The 15,031-nt window shown below is 37.4% G+C and overlaps 1 protein-coding gene across 3 annotated transcripts in view; it reads right to left on the bottom strand.

Annotated features, from left to right (window-relative positions):
• slco4a1 (solute carrier organic anion transporter family, member 4A1) overlaps window positions 1-13,859 on the bottom strand; it is a 45,414-nt gene extending 31,555 nt beyond the window's left edge. For 2 of the 3 annotated variants that reach the window (XM_073875063.1, XM_055188566.2), the window contains exon 1: window positions 13,704-13,859. The gene's annotated coding sequence lies outside the window, so the exon portion shown is untranslated. Of the gene's footprint in view, window positions 1-13,068; window positions 13,234-13,703 lie in introns of those variants that run through there. The other variant, XM_055188568.2, reaches the window with a different exon arrangement.
• Between the last annotated feature and the right edge of the window lie 1,172 nt (window positions 13,860-15,031).

The raw sequence follows: 15,031 nt of genomic DNA, 5'->3' as shown, positions 1-15,031 counted from the left end.
TGGCTCCTAATGAGGAATGTTGCTCTATAAGGTATAGGTACTAGAGGTTGGACTCTTAATACAATATCATGAAAAAAAAGATGTTAAGCTGAATTGATAATTTTGCACAGCCCTATATTTCCGTAGTGTGCCTCAATGCACTTCAGACATAATATTGGATGGTGTTATAAAAGTTAGATGGTAAGAAAAGAGTAAAATACTAAATAGACTATAGTGGATTCTCAAGGTAAACCAATATCATATCTATTTTTGTAGAAGGGTGCCTATAAAAAGCCTGTTTAGTGTAATTAACACATGATGCATGATTATTATAATTACATAATGTTGCTGTGAAAAACAACAGAGGAATGTAGGTCATGGTACTGCAATCAATGGAAAAAAAAATATATGTGGGAGTTTACATTTTTTGTTTCATTTGCTTCTATGAGTAATGTACACATGACTCTCACACTTACTGAAACATAACACAGTGGTATGAGTACAGAATTAATGAAAAATGAAATTTCCAAAAATAAAATTCTGTCACCCTCATGCTATTTTAAACATGTATGCCAAAAATAAGCCTTTAAGTTTATACATAAAGCACAAGTCCAAGTCACAAAGTCACAAGTCCCCATCTCTGTAAAATAGGGTCGGTTAACGCTTCTGAATTTCGGTTTCGGTTATTTTTCGATTAATCGTGCAGCCCTATTTTTCAGACAAACACATTTTACATTTTAGTTATTTTACAAAATGTTTTAGATCCTTAAGTCAATCAAATGAAAAGTTACGGGGCCCACGTCCCCCAAGTCCAAAAAATGTGCATATATCCCTCCCCAAAGAAATCCAACCGGCTCCAGGATGATAAACAAAGGTCCTCTGAGGGCAATCCATGCGAGTTGTTGTAGAAATATCCATATTTAAAACTTTATAAACTAAAATTGTTGGGGGGGGGGGGGTGTCGCAGAGCAGCAGCAGAGAAACCTCCGTAAACTGTGTACGCTCTCATCTTGAATGCGGACGCGATGATGGCGGTGTTACCGGAAGCTAGTTATTTTCATTTATAAAGTTTTAAAGAACAGTATGTAAGAAATGTATATCAATTAATCATAAAATGGCCCTGATATGTCACTAGACATTAAGAAATAATTTTCATTTCAAATACTTGACAACAGTGGTCTGGCCAGGATATTGTCATTTAAAAAGTGGAGTTGCAGCCCTCAACTGATGTTTATGTTGTCATGTTGTGTATTGGCCACCAGTTGTGTGATTGCAGTACCAGTTTTAGCCACAAGTTTTGTTATTGCAATACCCGTTTTGACCACAATCCTACATACTGTTCCTTTAAATGTGGATATTTCTACAACAAAACGGCATGGATTACCCTCAGAAGACCTGTGTGAAGGATGGATGCACATTTTTTGGACTTGAAGAACGTGGACCCTGTAACTTTACATTTGATTAACTAAAAAAAAATTTCTAAAATAACTGAAAATGTGTTCGTCTGAAAAATGATGGACATATCATTTTTGGCCAAACTATCCCTTTAAGAACAACTTTCTACAACTCAGCTTTGACTTTTATCCATAGATAAAATGTGAACTCGATGAGAGATGCTGTCGCGTATGCTTTTTTCGAGTTAAGATATGAGCTATTTTTAAACTATTTCCACCAGTTTTGTTTCTGCGGGTTAAAGATGAAAGGATTTTGTTCTTTAAGCATTGGTATTTGGTCTGTAAATAGTCATTAATAGTGATTAATAGTCATTGGGATGCTTTTGGGCTAGTTTTTAATGTCCATTGGAATGGTTTTGACACGCAAATCTGTCAACAATGGTTGTGCGCTTGCGCAGACCTTTGGTTTGGATTATATATAATGTACATGTAACAAACATTTTAATCAGATTGCAATGTTTAGGGTGCATGTAAACTGTATTGTCATAACCTTCAATTGGTTGAAATTCCTTCGGATTGACAACATTTTGTGCATGTAAACATAGCCACTGTATATCAGTGTTATTGGTTTTTCTTAAGATGCACACCAGTATTGTTTTTGTAAGACCTGTTTGTAAAAACTGCTTTAATGTCCTAATATTAAAAAAAAAATTGCCTGCAATTTTTTCATGCGAGTATCATCAGTAAAGCTAGTTCGGTGATTAATAGTAAATCGTCATCACCATCTTTCAGATGGAGCAGGATTTACTACACAGAGCCAAATTTCACAGAAGGCAAGGCAAAATCTTTCATTATGAACGCGATCTTCTCGGTGAAATACGGCTCTGTGTAGTAAATGCTGCTCCATCTGAAAAAGAAGGTGATGGCGATTTACTACTAATAACCGAACCGGCTTTACTGATGAGACACACATGAGAATATTCAGGGCGATTTTTTTGTCCAGCTCTACCTAATATAATTAAGGCCTAGTCTTGGAATAATCTAAGCCCTGACTATGAAACTGCCCCTTAAAGTTATTAATGAAAAGAGAACAGGGGCTCTTAAGAAAAATGAACATGAATAGGCCTAATACAAAAATAATTAAAAATTCAATAAGCATGATGTAAAATGTCTAATGAAGCTAAAACTCTGAGATGAACAGATGAAATGTAGGTACAGATTACAGAAAAAAATTCTTAGCGTTGAGCCCCGACATTTATGTAAGGAATAATTGACGACAGGCGTTTGAATTATTCGAAAATAATGCACACCCAAGGTGGTAAGGCACCGTAGGTGTGCATTATTTTTCAAATAATTCAAAGGACCAGAGTCAATTATTTCAAATATACCACCCCGTGGTATAATCACTTATATCCTTTACTTCTTAAGCTTGCACGTATTTTAAGGCAAACTGTTGCTTTAAGAGTACCGGTGGTGCAGTTCAGACAGTGTAAGTGAACTATTTCTCAGTTCTGTGTTAAAAAGGAACTGACCCGCGTATTCTCACAATGAGATTATTAAATAACTCAAATTATTTGTTATTGAGTTCTAGGAACTCTTTGATTTCTAATTTTAAAAGTGTGATCAAAAAGCGGGAAGGATAAGATTAGCAAGTTCAGACACTCAGGGTGGGAACATGTGTTTGTTCTGGGGTGCAGGTTCCTTCCCGTCTCTTTGAAACACGCTAGATGGTCATAGGATGCGATATGAATTACAGAGAGAAGAAACAAGGAAACAAAGCAAAGCAAAAACCACACTTTTACCAAAGGTTTACAGAAAGGAAACATTCACACAAACAAACATCCATTTTTAAAACTTGGTGTAAATACAGTACACAGAACATAGTACTGTACATATATATATGGCTCTTCCTGGATATGTTTCTTTAAAAAAATGTGTTTGTTTTAGTGCTGCACAATTAATCGCATCGCAATCGCGATGTCAGCCTGTGCGATTATATGACAGCAAAATGTTGCAATTATGTTAAATAAATGTGTGGATTTGATAACAGTTTGATGATTTTCCTTGCCGTTTAAAAAAAGAAAGAAAAATGAACAAAAAAGCAGTGAACGTGTGGCATGCACGTGTGTGGTGTGCGTCGTCACTTGTGTGTGCGCAGCGCAGAAATACCAGAGCGAAGATGGATGCAAAGGAGGTTGACAGTGATCTGGTAGCTAAAAAAAATCTATTTCTCTTGTATGGCGGTATTTTGGATTTAGGATTACTGACACTGAGCAGTTGTTACATCACTTGGCAATACGAAAACATTTCTAGTTTTACAAATACACATTTTAGCATTATCACTAAACTGTGTGTGGATTTTCCTTAAAACCCATCAAGTTGACTCATGATACCATTTATTATAATCGCAATCGCACATCGCAATATTAGCATCAATAGCCGCAATGGGAAAAATTACCCAAATCGTGCAGCCCTAGTTTGTTTATTCTGTTTCCTCAGCAATTGTGTTCCTCAATACACTTCTTTTGGTGTATTTTTATATTATGGTATATCTCTGGCTCCCTCTATAATGCATAGCATTTCTTAAGCACCCAAATGATTACATGCCATTGTATATATCTATTTTTGTCTATTATGCTCTTGCAATTGATTTGCATAAAATTGTGCTAATACTGCATTTACAATGTAAAGCTTACTAGTATACAATGTAAAGCTTTCATTGTATACTCAAGGTAGAATAAAACTTTTTTTTTAGTTTGAAAGCAGAGGGTCTGTTCTTTTATTTCATATATTGTATGTTTTTATAATTTTAAAAAGAACATTTTCTGAAAGACATTAAACTTTTGTGAAAATCATGAAAAATGCTGACGCTGGCAACATTTTTTTTAAATGCTGGTGGGGAAAGTGTTAAGTGGCAATATTCTGGACTGCTCAAGATAATTGCATAGACAAGTGAAACTGCTCCCTAACTTGTAGTCTGATCTTCATTCATGAACTTCAAGCATGACATTAACACAGCATACGTCCTAGACAGTCTGAGCTTGTGGTTTAAGAGAAATAATACAGTTGTGTTCAAAATTATTCAACCCCCAATGCTGTTAAGGGTTTTAGGGAATTTAGTGTACATTTGTAATTGTATTCAGAATGAAATCCAACAATGACTTCTTAAAGAACCATATGCAACTAAAATGTCATCAATTGGTTTTGTAATATAGTAGTAAATGTTTCTTTTGTGAATTCTTCATTGACACAATTATTCAACCCCTTAAAGAACTACCACTCTGAAGAACAGAGGTTCATTGAAGTGTTTTCAATCAGGTATTGAAAACACCTATGGATGTCAGGGAACAGCAATAAAGCCTAATAAGCACCAATTAGGCAGCTTTAAAATGACTGTGATACTCAACTCCTTCTAAACATTTACTGGTGTGGTTACAAACATGGTGAAGTCAAAAGAATGGTCCAGGAAGACAAGAGAAGAGGTGATTAATCTTCACAGGAAGGGCAATGGCTATAAGAAGATTGCAAAGATGTTAAACATACCAAGAGACACCATAGGAAGCATCATTCGCAAATTCAAGGCAAAGGGCACTGTTGAAACGCTTCCTGGTCGTGGCAGAAAAAAGATGCTAACTGCGACTGCTGTGCGCTATCTGAAGCGTAGAGTGGAAAAAAGTCCCCGTGTGACTGCTGAGGAACTGAGAAAAGATTTGTCAGATGTGGGTACTGAAGTTTCTGCTCAGACAATACTGCGCACCCTGCGTACTGAAGGCCTCCATGCCAGAACTCCCAGGCGCACCCCTTGCTGTCTCCAAAGAATAAGAAGAGTCGACTGCAGTATGCCAAAAGTCATGTGGACAAACCACAGAAGTTTTGGGATAGTGTTCTGTGGAAAATTAGAACTGTTTGGGCCCATGGATCAACGCTATGTTTGGAGGAGGAAAAACAAGGCCTATGAAGAAAAGAACACCTTGCCTACTGTGAAGCATGGTGGGGGGTCAATCATGCTTTGGGGCTGTTTTGCTTCTGCAGGTACAGGGAAACTTCAGCGTGTGCAAGGTACCATGAATTCTCTTCAGTACCAGGAGATATTGGATGACAATGTGTTGCAGTCCGTCACAAACCTGAGGCTTGGGAGACGTTGGACCTTTCAACAGGACAATGATCCCAAGCATACCTCCAAATCCACTAGAGCATGGTTGCAGAAAAAAGGTCGGAACATTTTGAAGTGGCCATCGCAGTCACCAGACTTAAATCCGATTGAGAACCTCTGGTGGGACTTAAAGAAAGCAGTTGCAGTGCACAAGCCTAAGAATGTGACTGAACTGGAGGCTTTTGCCCATGATGAATGGGCGAAGATACCGTAGATCGCTGCAAGACACTTGTGTCAAGCTATGCTTCACGTTTAAAAGCTGTTTTAACTGTAAAAGGATGTTGTACTAAGTACTAAGATTGAATGTCACTTGGGGGTTGAATAAAACTGAAAAGGATGTGAGCACAGAAAAGACATTTGTGGTTATTTCATTATAAATGTTATGTTATATTTGTCTGACCTACACATGCCTCTTTGATGTAATTGTAAGCAGGATGACTGAATGATCAAAATCAATGTCAAACCGGCCAAAACAATCAATTTCAGTTGGGGTTGAATAATTTTGAACACAACTGTATGAATCTCAATCTGTGCCTGTATATTTATTTTCTTCACAGAAGAAACACCCCACTCATCTAGAGAACATACTTCAGCAGCCCCCAAAGGAACAAACCAAGCTGTGGGAGACTCGAAGAGTGTCCCACCCAGGCAATTGTGAATAAAGTAGTCCTCCAATTCATTCCCCAAGGCTTGCAGCCACCCACCACAGCAACAGGGCTTCATTGATTTTGTGCAACATCTTCCAACAAATACAAATGTCATGAAACACAACTGTTGTAAAAAAGTCACAAAGGCCTCTGTTGAAACGAAAACTGCCCTTAGTGAAATTGAGTTCTTAGCAACACCATCAGACTGCTGGATGGCACACCATCATGGTTTCATTGGTGTCACTGTGCAATGGTTTAACCCCCAGACCATGCAGAGATTCTGTACTGCGCCCTAGCTTGCAAGCAACTTAAATGGTCCCATACCTGCTTTTGTAATACTTTGTTTTATTAATCGCTTGTCAGTAACAACCACGAGTAACGCACAGTATCGGAATTGGATTGGTCCTGTTAGTCCGATATCCAATCCAGCTAAAAAGCCCGGATCGGCCCAGATACCGATCCAGAATATCAAATCAAAGCATCCCTATACTTGTTACTTCTTACTTCTTGTTACGTACTTTCCACGCATTGATTGTGGTTGGATGAGAAGTCTAAACATATGCCATTCCGACAACCTATTGGTTTGCAAGTGATCTATCACACCTGCACATGACACAAATCACATAATAATAATAACAATTCTTTACATTTATATAGCGCTTTTCTTCAGCACTCAAAGTGCTTTACATATGACATTTTCACCAATGTGCAGCATCCACCTGGATGATGCGACGGCAGCCATATTGCGCCAGAATGCCCACCACAATCCATCTTATTAGTGGAGAGGAGCCGACAATTTGTATATATGGGGATGATTAGTTGGCCAATGGGCAAGTTTGGCCAGGATGCAGGGGCACACCCCTACTCTTTATCGAATGACATCCTGGGATTTTTAATGACCACAGAGAGTCAGGACCTCAGTTTAACATTTCATCCAAAAGACGATTATACTCCAGTTACCCCCAACACTGGATATAGCAGACGTAGCAAAGTATGAAGATGTCCGTGGCAGAGAGTCAAGAACTGAACTCAAACAAAATGTCCCAACCAAGCACCAGCGAGAAAGTTGGTAGCCAGGAAGACCAACCAACCTTTTATACATCCCTGGCCTTATCCCTGGAACAATTTTCAAAATGGTTGGATGGATGCAAAAACAAATCCTTTCTAATGCTCTGGGCACTCAAACTCGCCGTCTAATTTGAAAAAGCATATTATGGTAAGGTGAAATTTTTTATGCTCAGTCAATTATTGACATATTTGAAATTCGACTTTAGCCAAATGTTATCTGAGCTTAAATTTTCGCTTTATTTCTAAATTAATTGTGCAAAGCTAAAGTTTTTGTTATTAACTATAGTTTGTGTTATATCAGGGATGGGCAACTTCGGTCCTGGAGGGCTGGTGTCCTGCAGAGTTTAGGTCCAACTTGCCTCAGCACACCTGTCTAAAAGTTTCCAGTATGCCTTAGGGGGCGTGCACACCAACGCTTTTACGCCCGCGGCCGGCGCATGTTTTCAATGGAAGCTCAGCGTTTTTGTCAGTTCTCACACGGCCGTCCAATCACAGTGTAGGTGGGGCAGGACAAGTATCACAGCAACCAACCGTCTCACAGCTGACGTATCAGAGCTACCAAAGCGCTTAGCTGAAGAAAGCTGGCACTCAGCTGAAAAACAGCTGGCATTTGGCGTCCTCAAGGTGTTTTCAGCCGCGTTTAAAAGTTTTGGTGTGTCCAGCCCCTAAGACCTTAATTGGCTGCTTCAGCTAAACTCTGCAGGACACCGGCCCTCCAGGACAGAAGTTGCTCATCCCTGTGTTATATAAATAAATCACCCTCCAAATAGACCAAGCTGTGACTGGAAGTGTGTCCCAGGCAAGTGTGGATAAAGTAGTTTTTCAATTCATTGTCCAAGGTTTGCACCCACCACACACTGTTCAGCAACAGGGCTTCAGTGATCTTTTGCAAGATACATCTTCAGCAAGATACAAATGTCATGACACACAATACTGTTGTAAACAAAGCCACAAAGGCCTCGGTTGAAATGAAAAGAACATTGAAAGCTGCCCTTAGTGAAACTGAGTTCATAGCAACAAAAACAAACGGCTGGACGGAAATCAGCTGTGTGCTAGGGCTGCTCAGTTACGGGAAAAATCATAATCCCGATTATCTTTATAAAAATCATAATCCCGATTATTTTGATAAAAATCATAATCCCTATAATTTAACATGATTACTTAATGACTGTAAAACATGCACCTGTGCGCACACAATTGAATGCGCATTTGTTTAGTGTTGTTGCAGAAGGCTACATGTGTCAAGCAGTGGTGCCTTTAGAAATGCCTTTAGTTAGGGGTGGTTTAATGATATTTCATGCATTCTAACTTATTAAAAGTTATAGAGGTGTTTCCTTACGCTAAACGTAGGCAAAGTGTCAAAAAAGCTGTATTTCGGTGCCGAATGCACTTCGCCAGGGTTCGTACAAGTTTCGGAAAGTTTTTTTTTCGATTACGGGTCCAGCTGACGTTTCAGGGGTTACTATACGTATCACTTCTTTTTATGGGCACTTTCCCCGGAAAACCCTGTCCACCCGTCAATCAGCGATAGATGCTAGATCACATCATGCGACAAATACAGCTTTGTTTAATTTTCAAAACTCAACAATGGCATGAAAGAAGAAGTGTGTTTTTGGATATAAGGAGAAGAAAGTCAGCCTTATGGAAACTAATATATATATATATATATATATATATATATATATATATATATATATATATATATATATATATATATATATATATATATATATATATATATATATATATATATTAGTTTATTATCCAGTGTAGCAGTGGAGTTTTGCGTGTGTGTTTGATGTGCTGGATTTCATTGAAAAGTCCTAACCGGGTCATGAGTTGCATGCGGTAAGTAAGAATTCTGTCTTATGTTGGAAATAGGCACGTGCATATTATTTAAATGACACGAACATGTAGTGAATCATAAGTTAAACAGTGTTGTATAGTCGTACTCGCTCTTCCCGCGGTAGTAACTCCTCCTTCTTCATTTTTTTTGTACGTTATTGGAAAGATTCGGTAAAGCTAATCTTTCTTTTATAAATCTGGTTAAACGAAAGACTCTTCGAAGATATAAAGGATGTAATACTACTCTATAGGTACTCCAGATTAACATCAGAAATGCAGAAACAATGTGTGTTATACAGTATGAGCTTTAAAACATGCAATTCATATTTTAAACATGAGGGATAGTTTTGCTACAACTTGCTTGAAATGCATATAGCTTCATAAACAGAATTAATACTTAGTGAGCTAACTTCGGACAGATGCTAGAGTGCAGCTCTCTGCATGTGCGTGAAAAAGAGACAAGAGGTGCCAAGATGCAGTTGATTATATTTTACCATCATTTATCAAAATATCTTCTGTTAATCAGAAAAAAAGAAATTCATACAGGTTTAGAACACCACAAGGATGAGAAAACGACAGAATTTTTATTTTGGGGGAAACTATCCCTTGAAAGCTGTTTTAATACCCCAAGCAGCTGCTGGCATGACTGAAAGTACCATTAAATTAATTTTAAACATCATTTGGCTAATAGTTGGGAATATAATCTCTTTAGGGGCGGAAGGTTGGTGGTTCAATCCCCGGCTCCACCTGACCAAGTGTCGAAGTGTCCTTGAGCAAGACATCTAACCCCAGCTACTCCCGACGATGGCTTGTGTAGCTCCCATGGCTGACACCACCGTCGGTGTATGAATGAGAGTGTGAATGGGTGAATGTGAGGCAAATTGTGAAGCGCTTTGGATGGCCATAGGTCTGTTAAAAGCGCTATATAAATGCAGTCCATTTACCATTTACAAGGACCCACAAGGCCTACCTCACACAGGCATGTCCACTCTCATACACAAAGGATCATGACTATCCTTAGTACATGCTTAGTACATTGGGTGAACTATCCCTTTAGGTGCCAATATTCTGGACTGCTCAGAGAAAACATCCCACTCGTCTAGAGAGATACACACAACTTACTGTAGCAGCCCTCAAAAGAAAGTAATTCACTAAAGGTCCTTTGGCCCCACCCTCCAAGTAAACCAAGCTGTGGGAGACTCGACGAGTGTCCCAGACAGGCAAGTGTGAATAAAGTAGTACTCCAACTCATTCTCCAAGGCTTGCAGCCACCCAACACACATTGTTTAGCAACAGGGCTTCATTGATCTTGTGCAACATCTTCAGCCAAATATGTCACGACATACAATACTGTTGTAAACAAAGTCACAAAGGCCTCTTTTGAAATGAAAAGAAAACTGAAAGCTACCCTTAGTGAAATTGAGTTCTTAGCAACAACAACAGACTGCTGGACACCGTCGTGGTTTCATTGGTGTCACTACGCCCTGGTTTAACCCCAAGACCATGCAGAGATCAAGCAACTTAAATGATCCCATACCTTTTTGGCCCTGGTTGGTGCCCTAAATCAGGGGTCCCCAAACTTTTTATACACCGCGGACCTGTTTCAGGGGTTTCTGTGTTATTTGATTTTTTAATATAATGACGCATTTTCTGTAAAATAGCTTTGAAACAATATGCATTCATGTGTAAAGCACTATACAAACGCTCAAACATAGTATACATAAACTCCCGCCTTCTTTCATTTAATTGGTTGGAATGCTTCTCAGCTCTGTAATGTGATTGGCTTGAATTCGCATTTGTCTCAAGAAACGCAGACTTCTTAAAACTTAAAATTCTTGCTCGGTCGTGTAATTATATTGGCTGGGAGCAGAGTATGTCAGCGCTGCGGAGTGGGAGCGGAGCGAGGAGTGGAGTGCCGTGATTTTGCCAGGAGCAAGGAGCGGATTTTTTGAATGTCGGAGCGTCGTGATTTTCACTCGCTTCGAAAATGCTCCACTATCGCTCAATCACGAGCAAGAACCAAAAACACTGTGAGACAAGGGAGGGGCACTGAAAATGTTTCTAAACATATATTTTGGGCCCAATTGCATTTGTTTTGTATTGTTTAACTACACATACATTAATATAATAATATCATGTTATTTATTATGTTTTTAATTATATTTTACTGCCCCCTCGCAATTTCCGCCTATGCTGATGGACGAATTCATAAGTTATTAATAAGCACAGTTAAAGAAAGACAGAAATAAAGAGTTTCTGAAATACTACAGTGCAAGGGGGGAAATACAAATGTATTTTAAAAGGTAATGATGACAAAGAAGAACGCGAGGTGATTACAACATCAAAACAGATTCCTTGTGTAATCTTAAAAGGCACTTACCAAGAAAACACAAGTTTTCTGCTTACATTAGGAAAGAAAATCTAAAGGTCAGTTTTAATACAGCTTTAACAACCAAAACCACCAACACAGAAAAAAAGAAAAAAAAATTTTAATTTGTAAAAAAGAGCAAATTTTTTATTTTTCTTGTCAAAAATGACAATTGTTTCGCTAGATAAGACCCTAATGCCTCGTTTGGGATTGTTTATAGTCCTTTGAAACTCTGTTGAAAAAAACTGTTACGTGTTAAGTATTAAATGTTGGGCTCTATTAAAGTCCATTAAAATGAGAAAAATCATGCAATGTTTTCCTCAAAAAACATAATTTCTTCTGGACTGAACAAAGAAAGACATCAACATTTTGGATGACATGGTGGTGAGTAAATTATCTGGATTTTTATTTTACTATTCCTTTAACGTAGACTGTCATAACAAGCGGTTACAAATACAGTGGTCAATTCGATATAAATGTTAACCATACTATGATGAATACATTCGACTTTTAGCAGAGGAGCAAAACTACTTTTTAAATGGTTCCTTTTTACATTTTTATATAATATGATGATTTTGTGAAGGAAATTCCTCACAGAATGTGTGCACCCATTATTTTTAATCATACACATTTCATAATTTCAAAAATATAAAGAGCAGTTTATATTCATGTTTTTAACAAGCATTTGTCAGAAAGACAAGGATATACTGTATGTCCATGTTTGACATGTCAACATACAGGATAGTCCAGTGTGATGTGGTTACTTTAAACAACCATAACAATACACTCTGTACTACAAGCATTAAAAGTGCTATCGAAAAATCCCTAGAAACTTCTGAAGCAAAGGCTTTCCTGCTGAATAAAAATGGCTAAAAAGATAGTTAGCTGGTTTAACTTCGTGTCATGCGAATTTTTTGCTCGAGTTGAATATTTTCAACTTTGGCGGAGATGCGTTTGAGGCGAATAGTGTGTGTTTTCACAGCAAACGCGCCGCCCCACGTGAGGACGCGTCTTTGCATTGACTTTGTATGTAATCTACATAAATATAATTTGTAATTCAGTTTATTGATAAAACATTGTGATTGGTGAGCCATAAAAATACTGTAAACACAGGAAAAAATATTACAGTAAATCAAATCCGCTAGGTACCTGTATGATGATACTCAAGAAAGTTGTATTCTGTGCAAGGTATTACAAAAACGGCCAAAGATTGCCATGTCATTCTATATATTGCATCACATTTGTAATACTAAGACAAGCAATTGATATTTTGTGTGATTATTATTAGTGTTCAACAGTCTCTAGGGTAGAAGTTGGTAACGGCTGCTGAGCCACAATCTGTTATTAGTGAGAATCAGTTTAATTTAAATATTGTCCATACTGTATGCTTATTGGACCTTGGATAACCAAAACCCGTTTTACTGTCAGTGCAGCAATGATGTTCATGTTGTTGTCTGTTTGTACACCACTAAAGAAAGTCTGAAAACGTTCCATAAGTGTATTGGAAGGTATACATTACTGCTAAACACTTACAATTAGTCATTTAACACCATGTGTGTGTCATTTCTTTTTCAGGAAAGTAACAGTTACAGCAGACAATGAATTGATGCTTACCGGTGCACGTGGATTTCAGGTTACTTACGGTTTAATCCCAATTACTAGCACTGTTGCACTGCGCAGAAGTACGAATTAGCCTACAGTATGTCGTTTAGATACAATAGCTGAACAAATGTAACTAACAAGGAGGATGTTTCACGCGACACTGTTACAATAGCAGATTTACATGCGGAAATGCCCGAGCATCCCTCCCGCTACCTGCACGCTGTTCAAATAAGGAAACAGTTAAACTGCTGTTTACTGGCACGCCCTTTTTATCAATCTTAATGATGACTAAACATTACTTGACGACAGGCTATCGTGTCAGGTGCATAATGTAACCAGTCTCAACATATCCCGACTGACAGAACATAAACATTATAATGATAGCCTATGTTTTGCACGTATTATCTGTGTGTGTTGACATGAAAAATCGTAGTTGAAACAGGTGGAGGAAACACCAAATTCAGGCTCGTTTTAAAAAAAAAAGGAACAGTCATCTCTCCTCTATTTTAAGCAGTACTACACAATATCCGATAAATATAAGGAGAGAGACATCAGTGAGCATCATTCCATGTGACAAGAAAACCACATGGTTCGCTGCATTGTGATGTGCCTTCAGTTATCATGAGGATATCATTAAAGTTACTTACGGTTTCACTATTCAATTATTCAGACTCCTCTATTCCCGACAGACTGATTTTACTGCATTTCACGCTCGTGTACATGGTCACGCACGCGGTCTTTTCTTTCGTACATCCACGAATAAACTGATGATGATGATATTAATGCTCCTCAGCGCGTGGATTACGATGCTGCAGCCAATAAGAGTCCGCCCTCCATGGCGTTATGCTGCTGAACCAATAGCTGTCATCCATACTAACGGCTGTATTTGGTACACGTACTGTATCACCTGTATTTATAAAACCTGATTTTTTAAACCTGAATTTAAAATATAAAAAATACAAAGAAAAAGTTAATCCACATGACAACACAATCTAGAATACTTTTTAATTATCTATTGTAAACTGTAGATACGTTTATTTTTTCTAGATAATGAAGGTAATAAAGGGTTTTTTTAACCATATAACGTTAGTAAATATACTGTAATACTACTGTATAAATAAATATACTACTACTAAACTAATATTATATGTGTAATAAGTGTAGTAATTATTAGGCATTTAATGTACTACAGTATACCTCAATATAGCTACTACTGTTTAGTTAATACTATAGTTACGTGTCTATAGTATACACTTTTCTAATTTAATATCAGTTATTCATAACATATCATACAAACAATTAAGCACAATGACATACTTAAGATTAATGTATTTATCTGTATTTAGTTATTTATGTATTTATTTAGATTTTTAAGGTATCTGTTTTACCTGTTTAAAAAATGTCCAGTAATTCATATCGATTTGATGTTATGGAATGACTGACAACTGTATTCTGGTGCTGTGTGAATGTGGCCATAAAGATGTAGCCTACTTCATTTTGCTGACGGATCATGACCTTTTCTGTGGTAATGTATAGAAGTGTGTGTGCTCTTTGGTGGTTGAACTTTTTTGTATGCAAATGTGTGTGAGCGTTTTCAGGAAGTGAATATGCTCATAATGCTATTGGTAACAGGTGCATGTCTGTGTTGGGGTTTTTTCGTTAGTGGGAGGCGTGGGACAAACGTGGTCTGATCACTTAACATGACAACTTATGTGTAAAACAAATATTCTAATTTATCTTTTTAAGAGGAACAACATAGAGAAAAATTTTTTAATTTTAAGAGTATTTTAGGATATTGGTTGAGTGTTTTTTTTTTTTATAATTTATTATGATTTTATCTAAGTTATAATCTGTATTTTTTCTCAAACTATCTAAACCAAATAGAAAATTGGCTAGACATTTATAAACATGAAGGGTGGTCTATGTGTTTACAAGCAAAAGCTCAAATGATGAGCAAAATGCAGGTTTTAGAAAA

The sequence above is a fragment of the Misgurnus anguillicaudatus genome, chromosome 13 (assembly GCF_027580225.2).
Source record: "Misgurnus anguillicaudatus chromosome 13, ASM2758022v2, whole genome shotgun sequence".
In the NCBI taxonomy this organism is placed as follows: Eukaryota; Metazoa; Chordata; class Actinopteri; order Cypriniformes; family Cobitidae; genus Misgurnus; species Misgurnus anguillicaudatus.
This window is presented reverse-complemented; position numbering and strand designations above follow the sequence as displayed.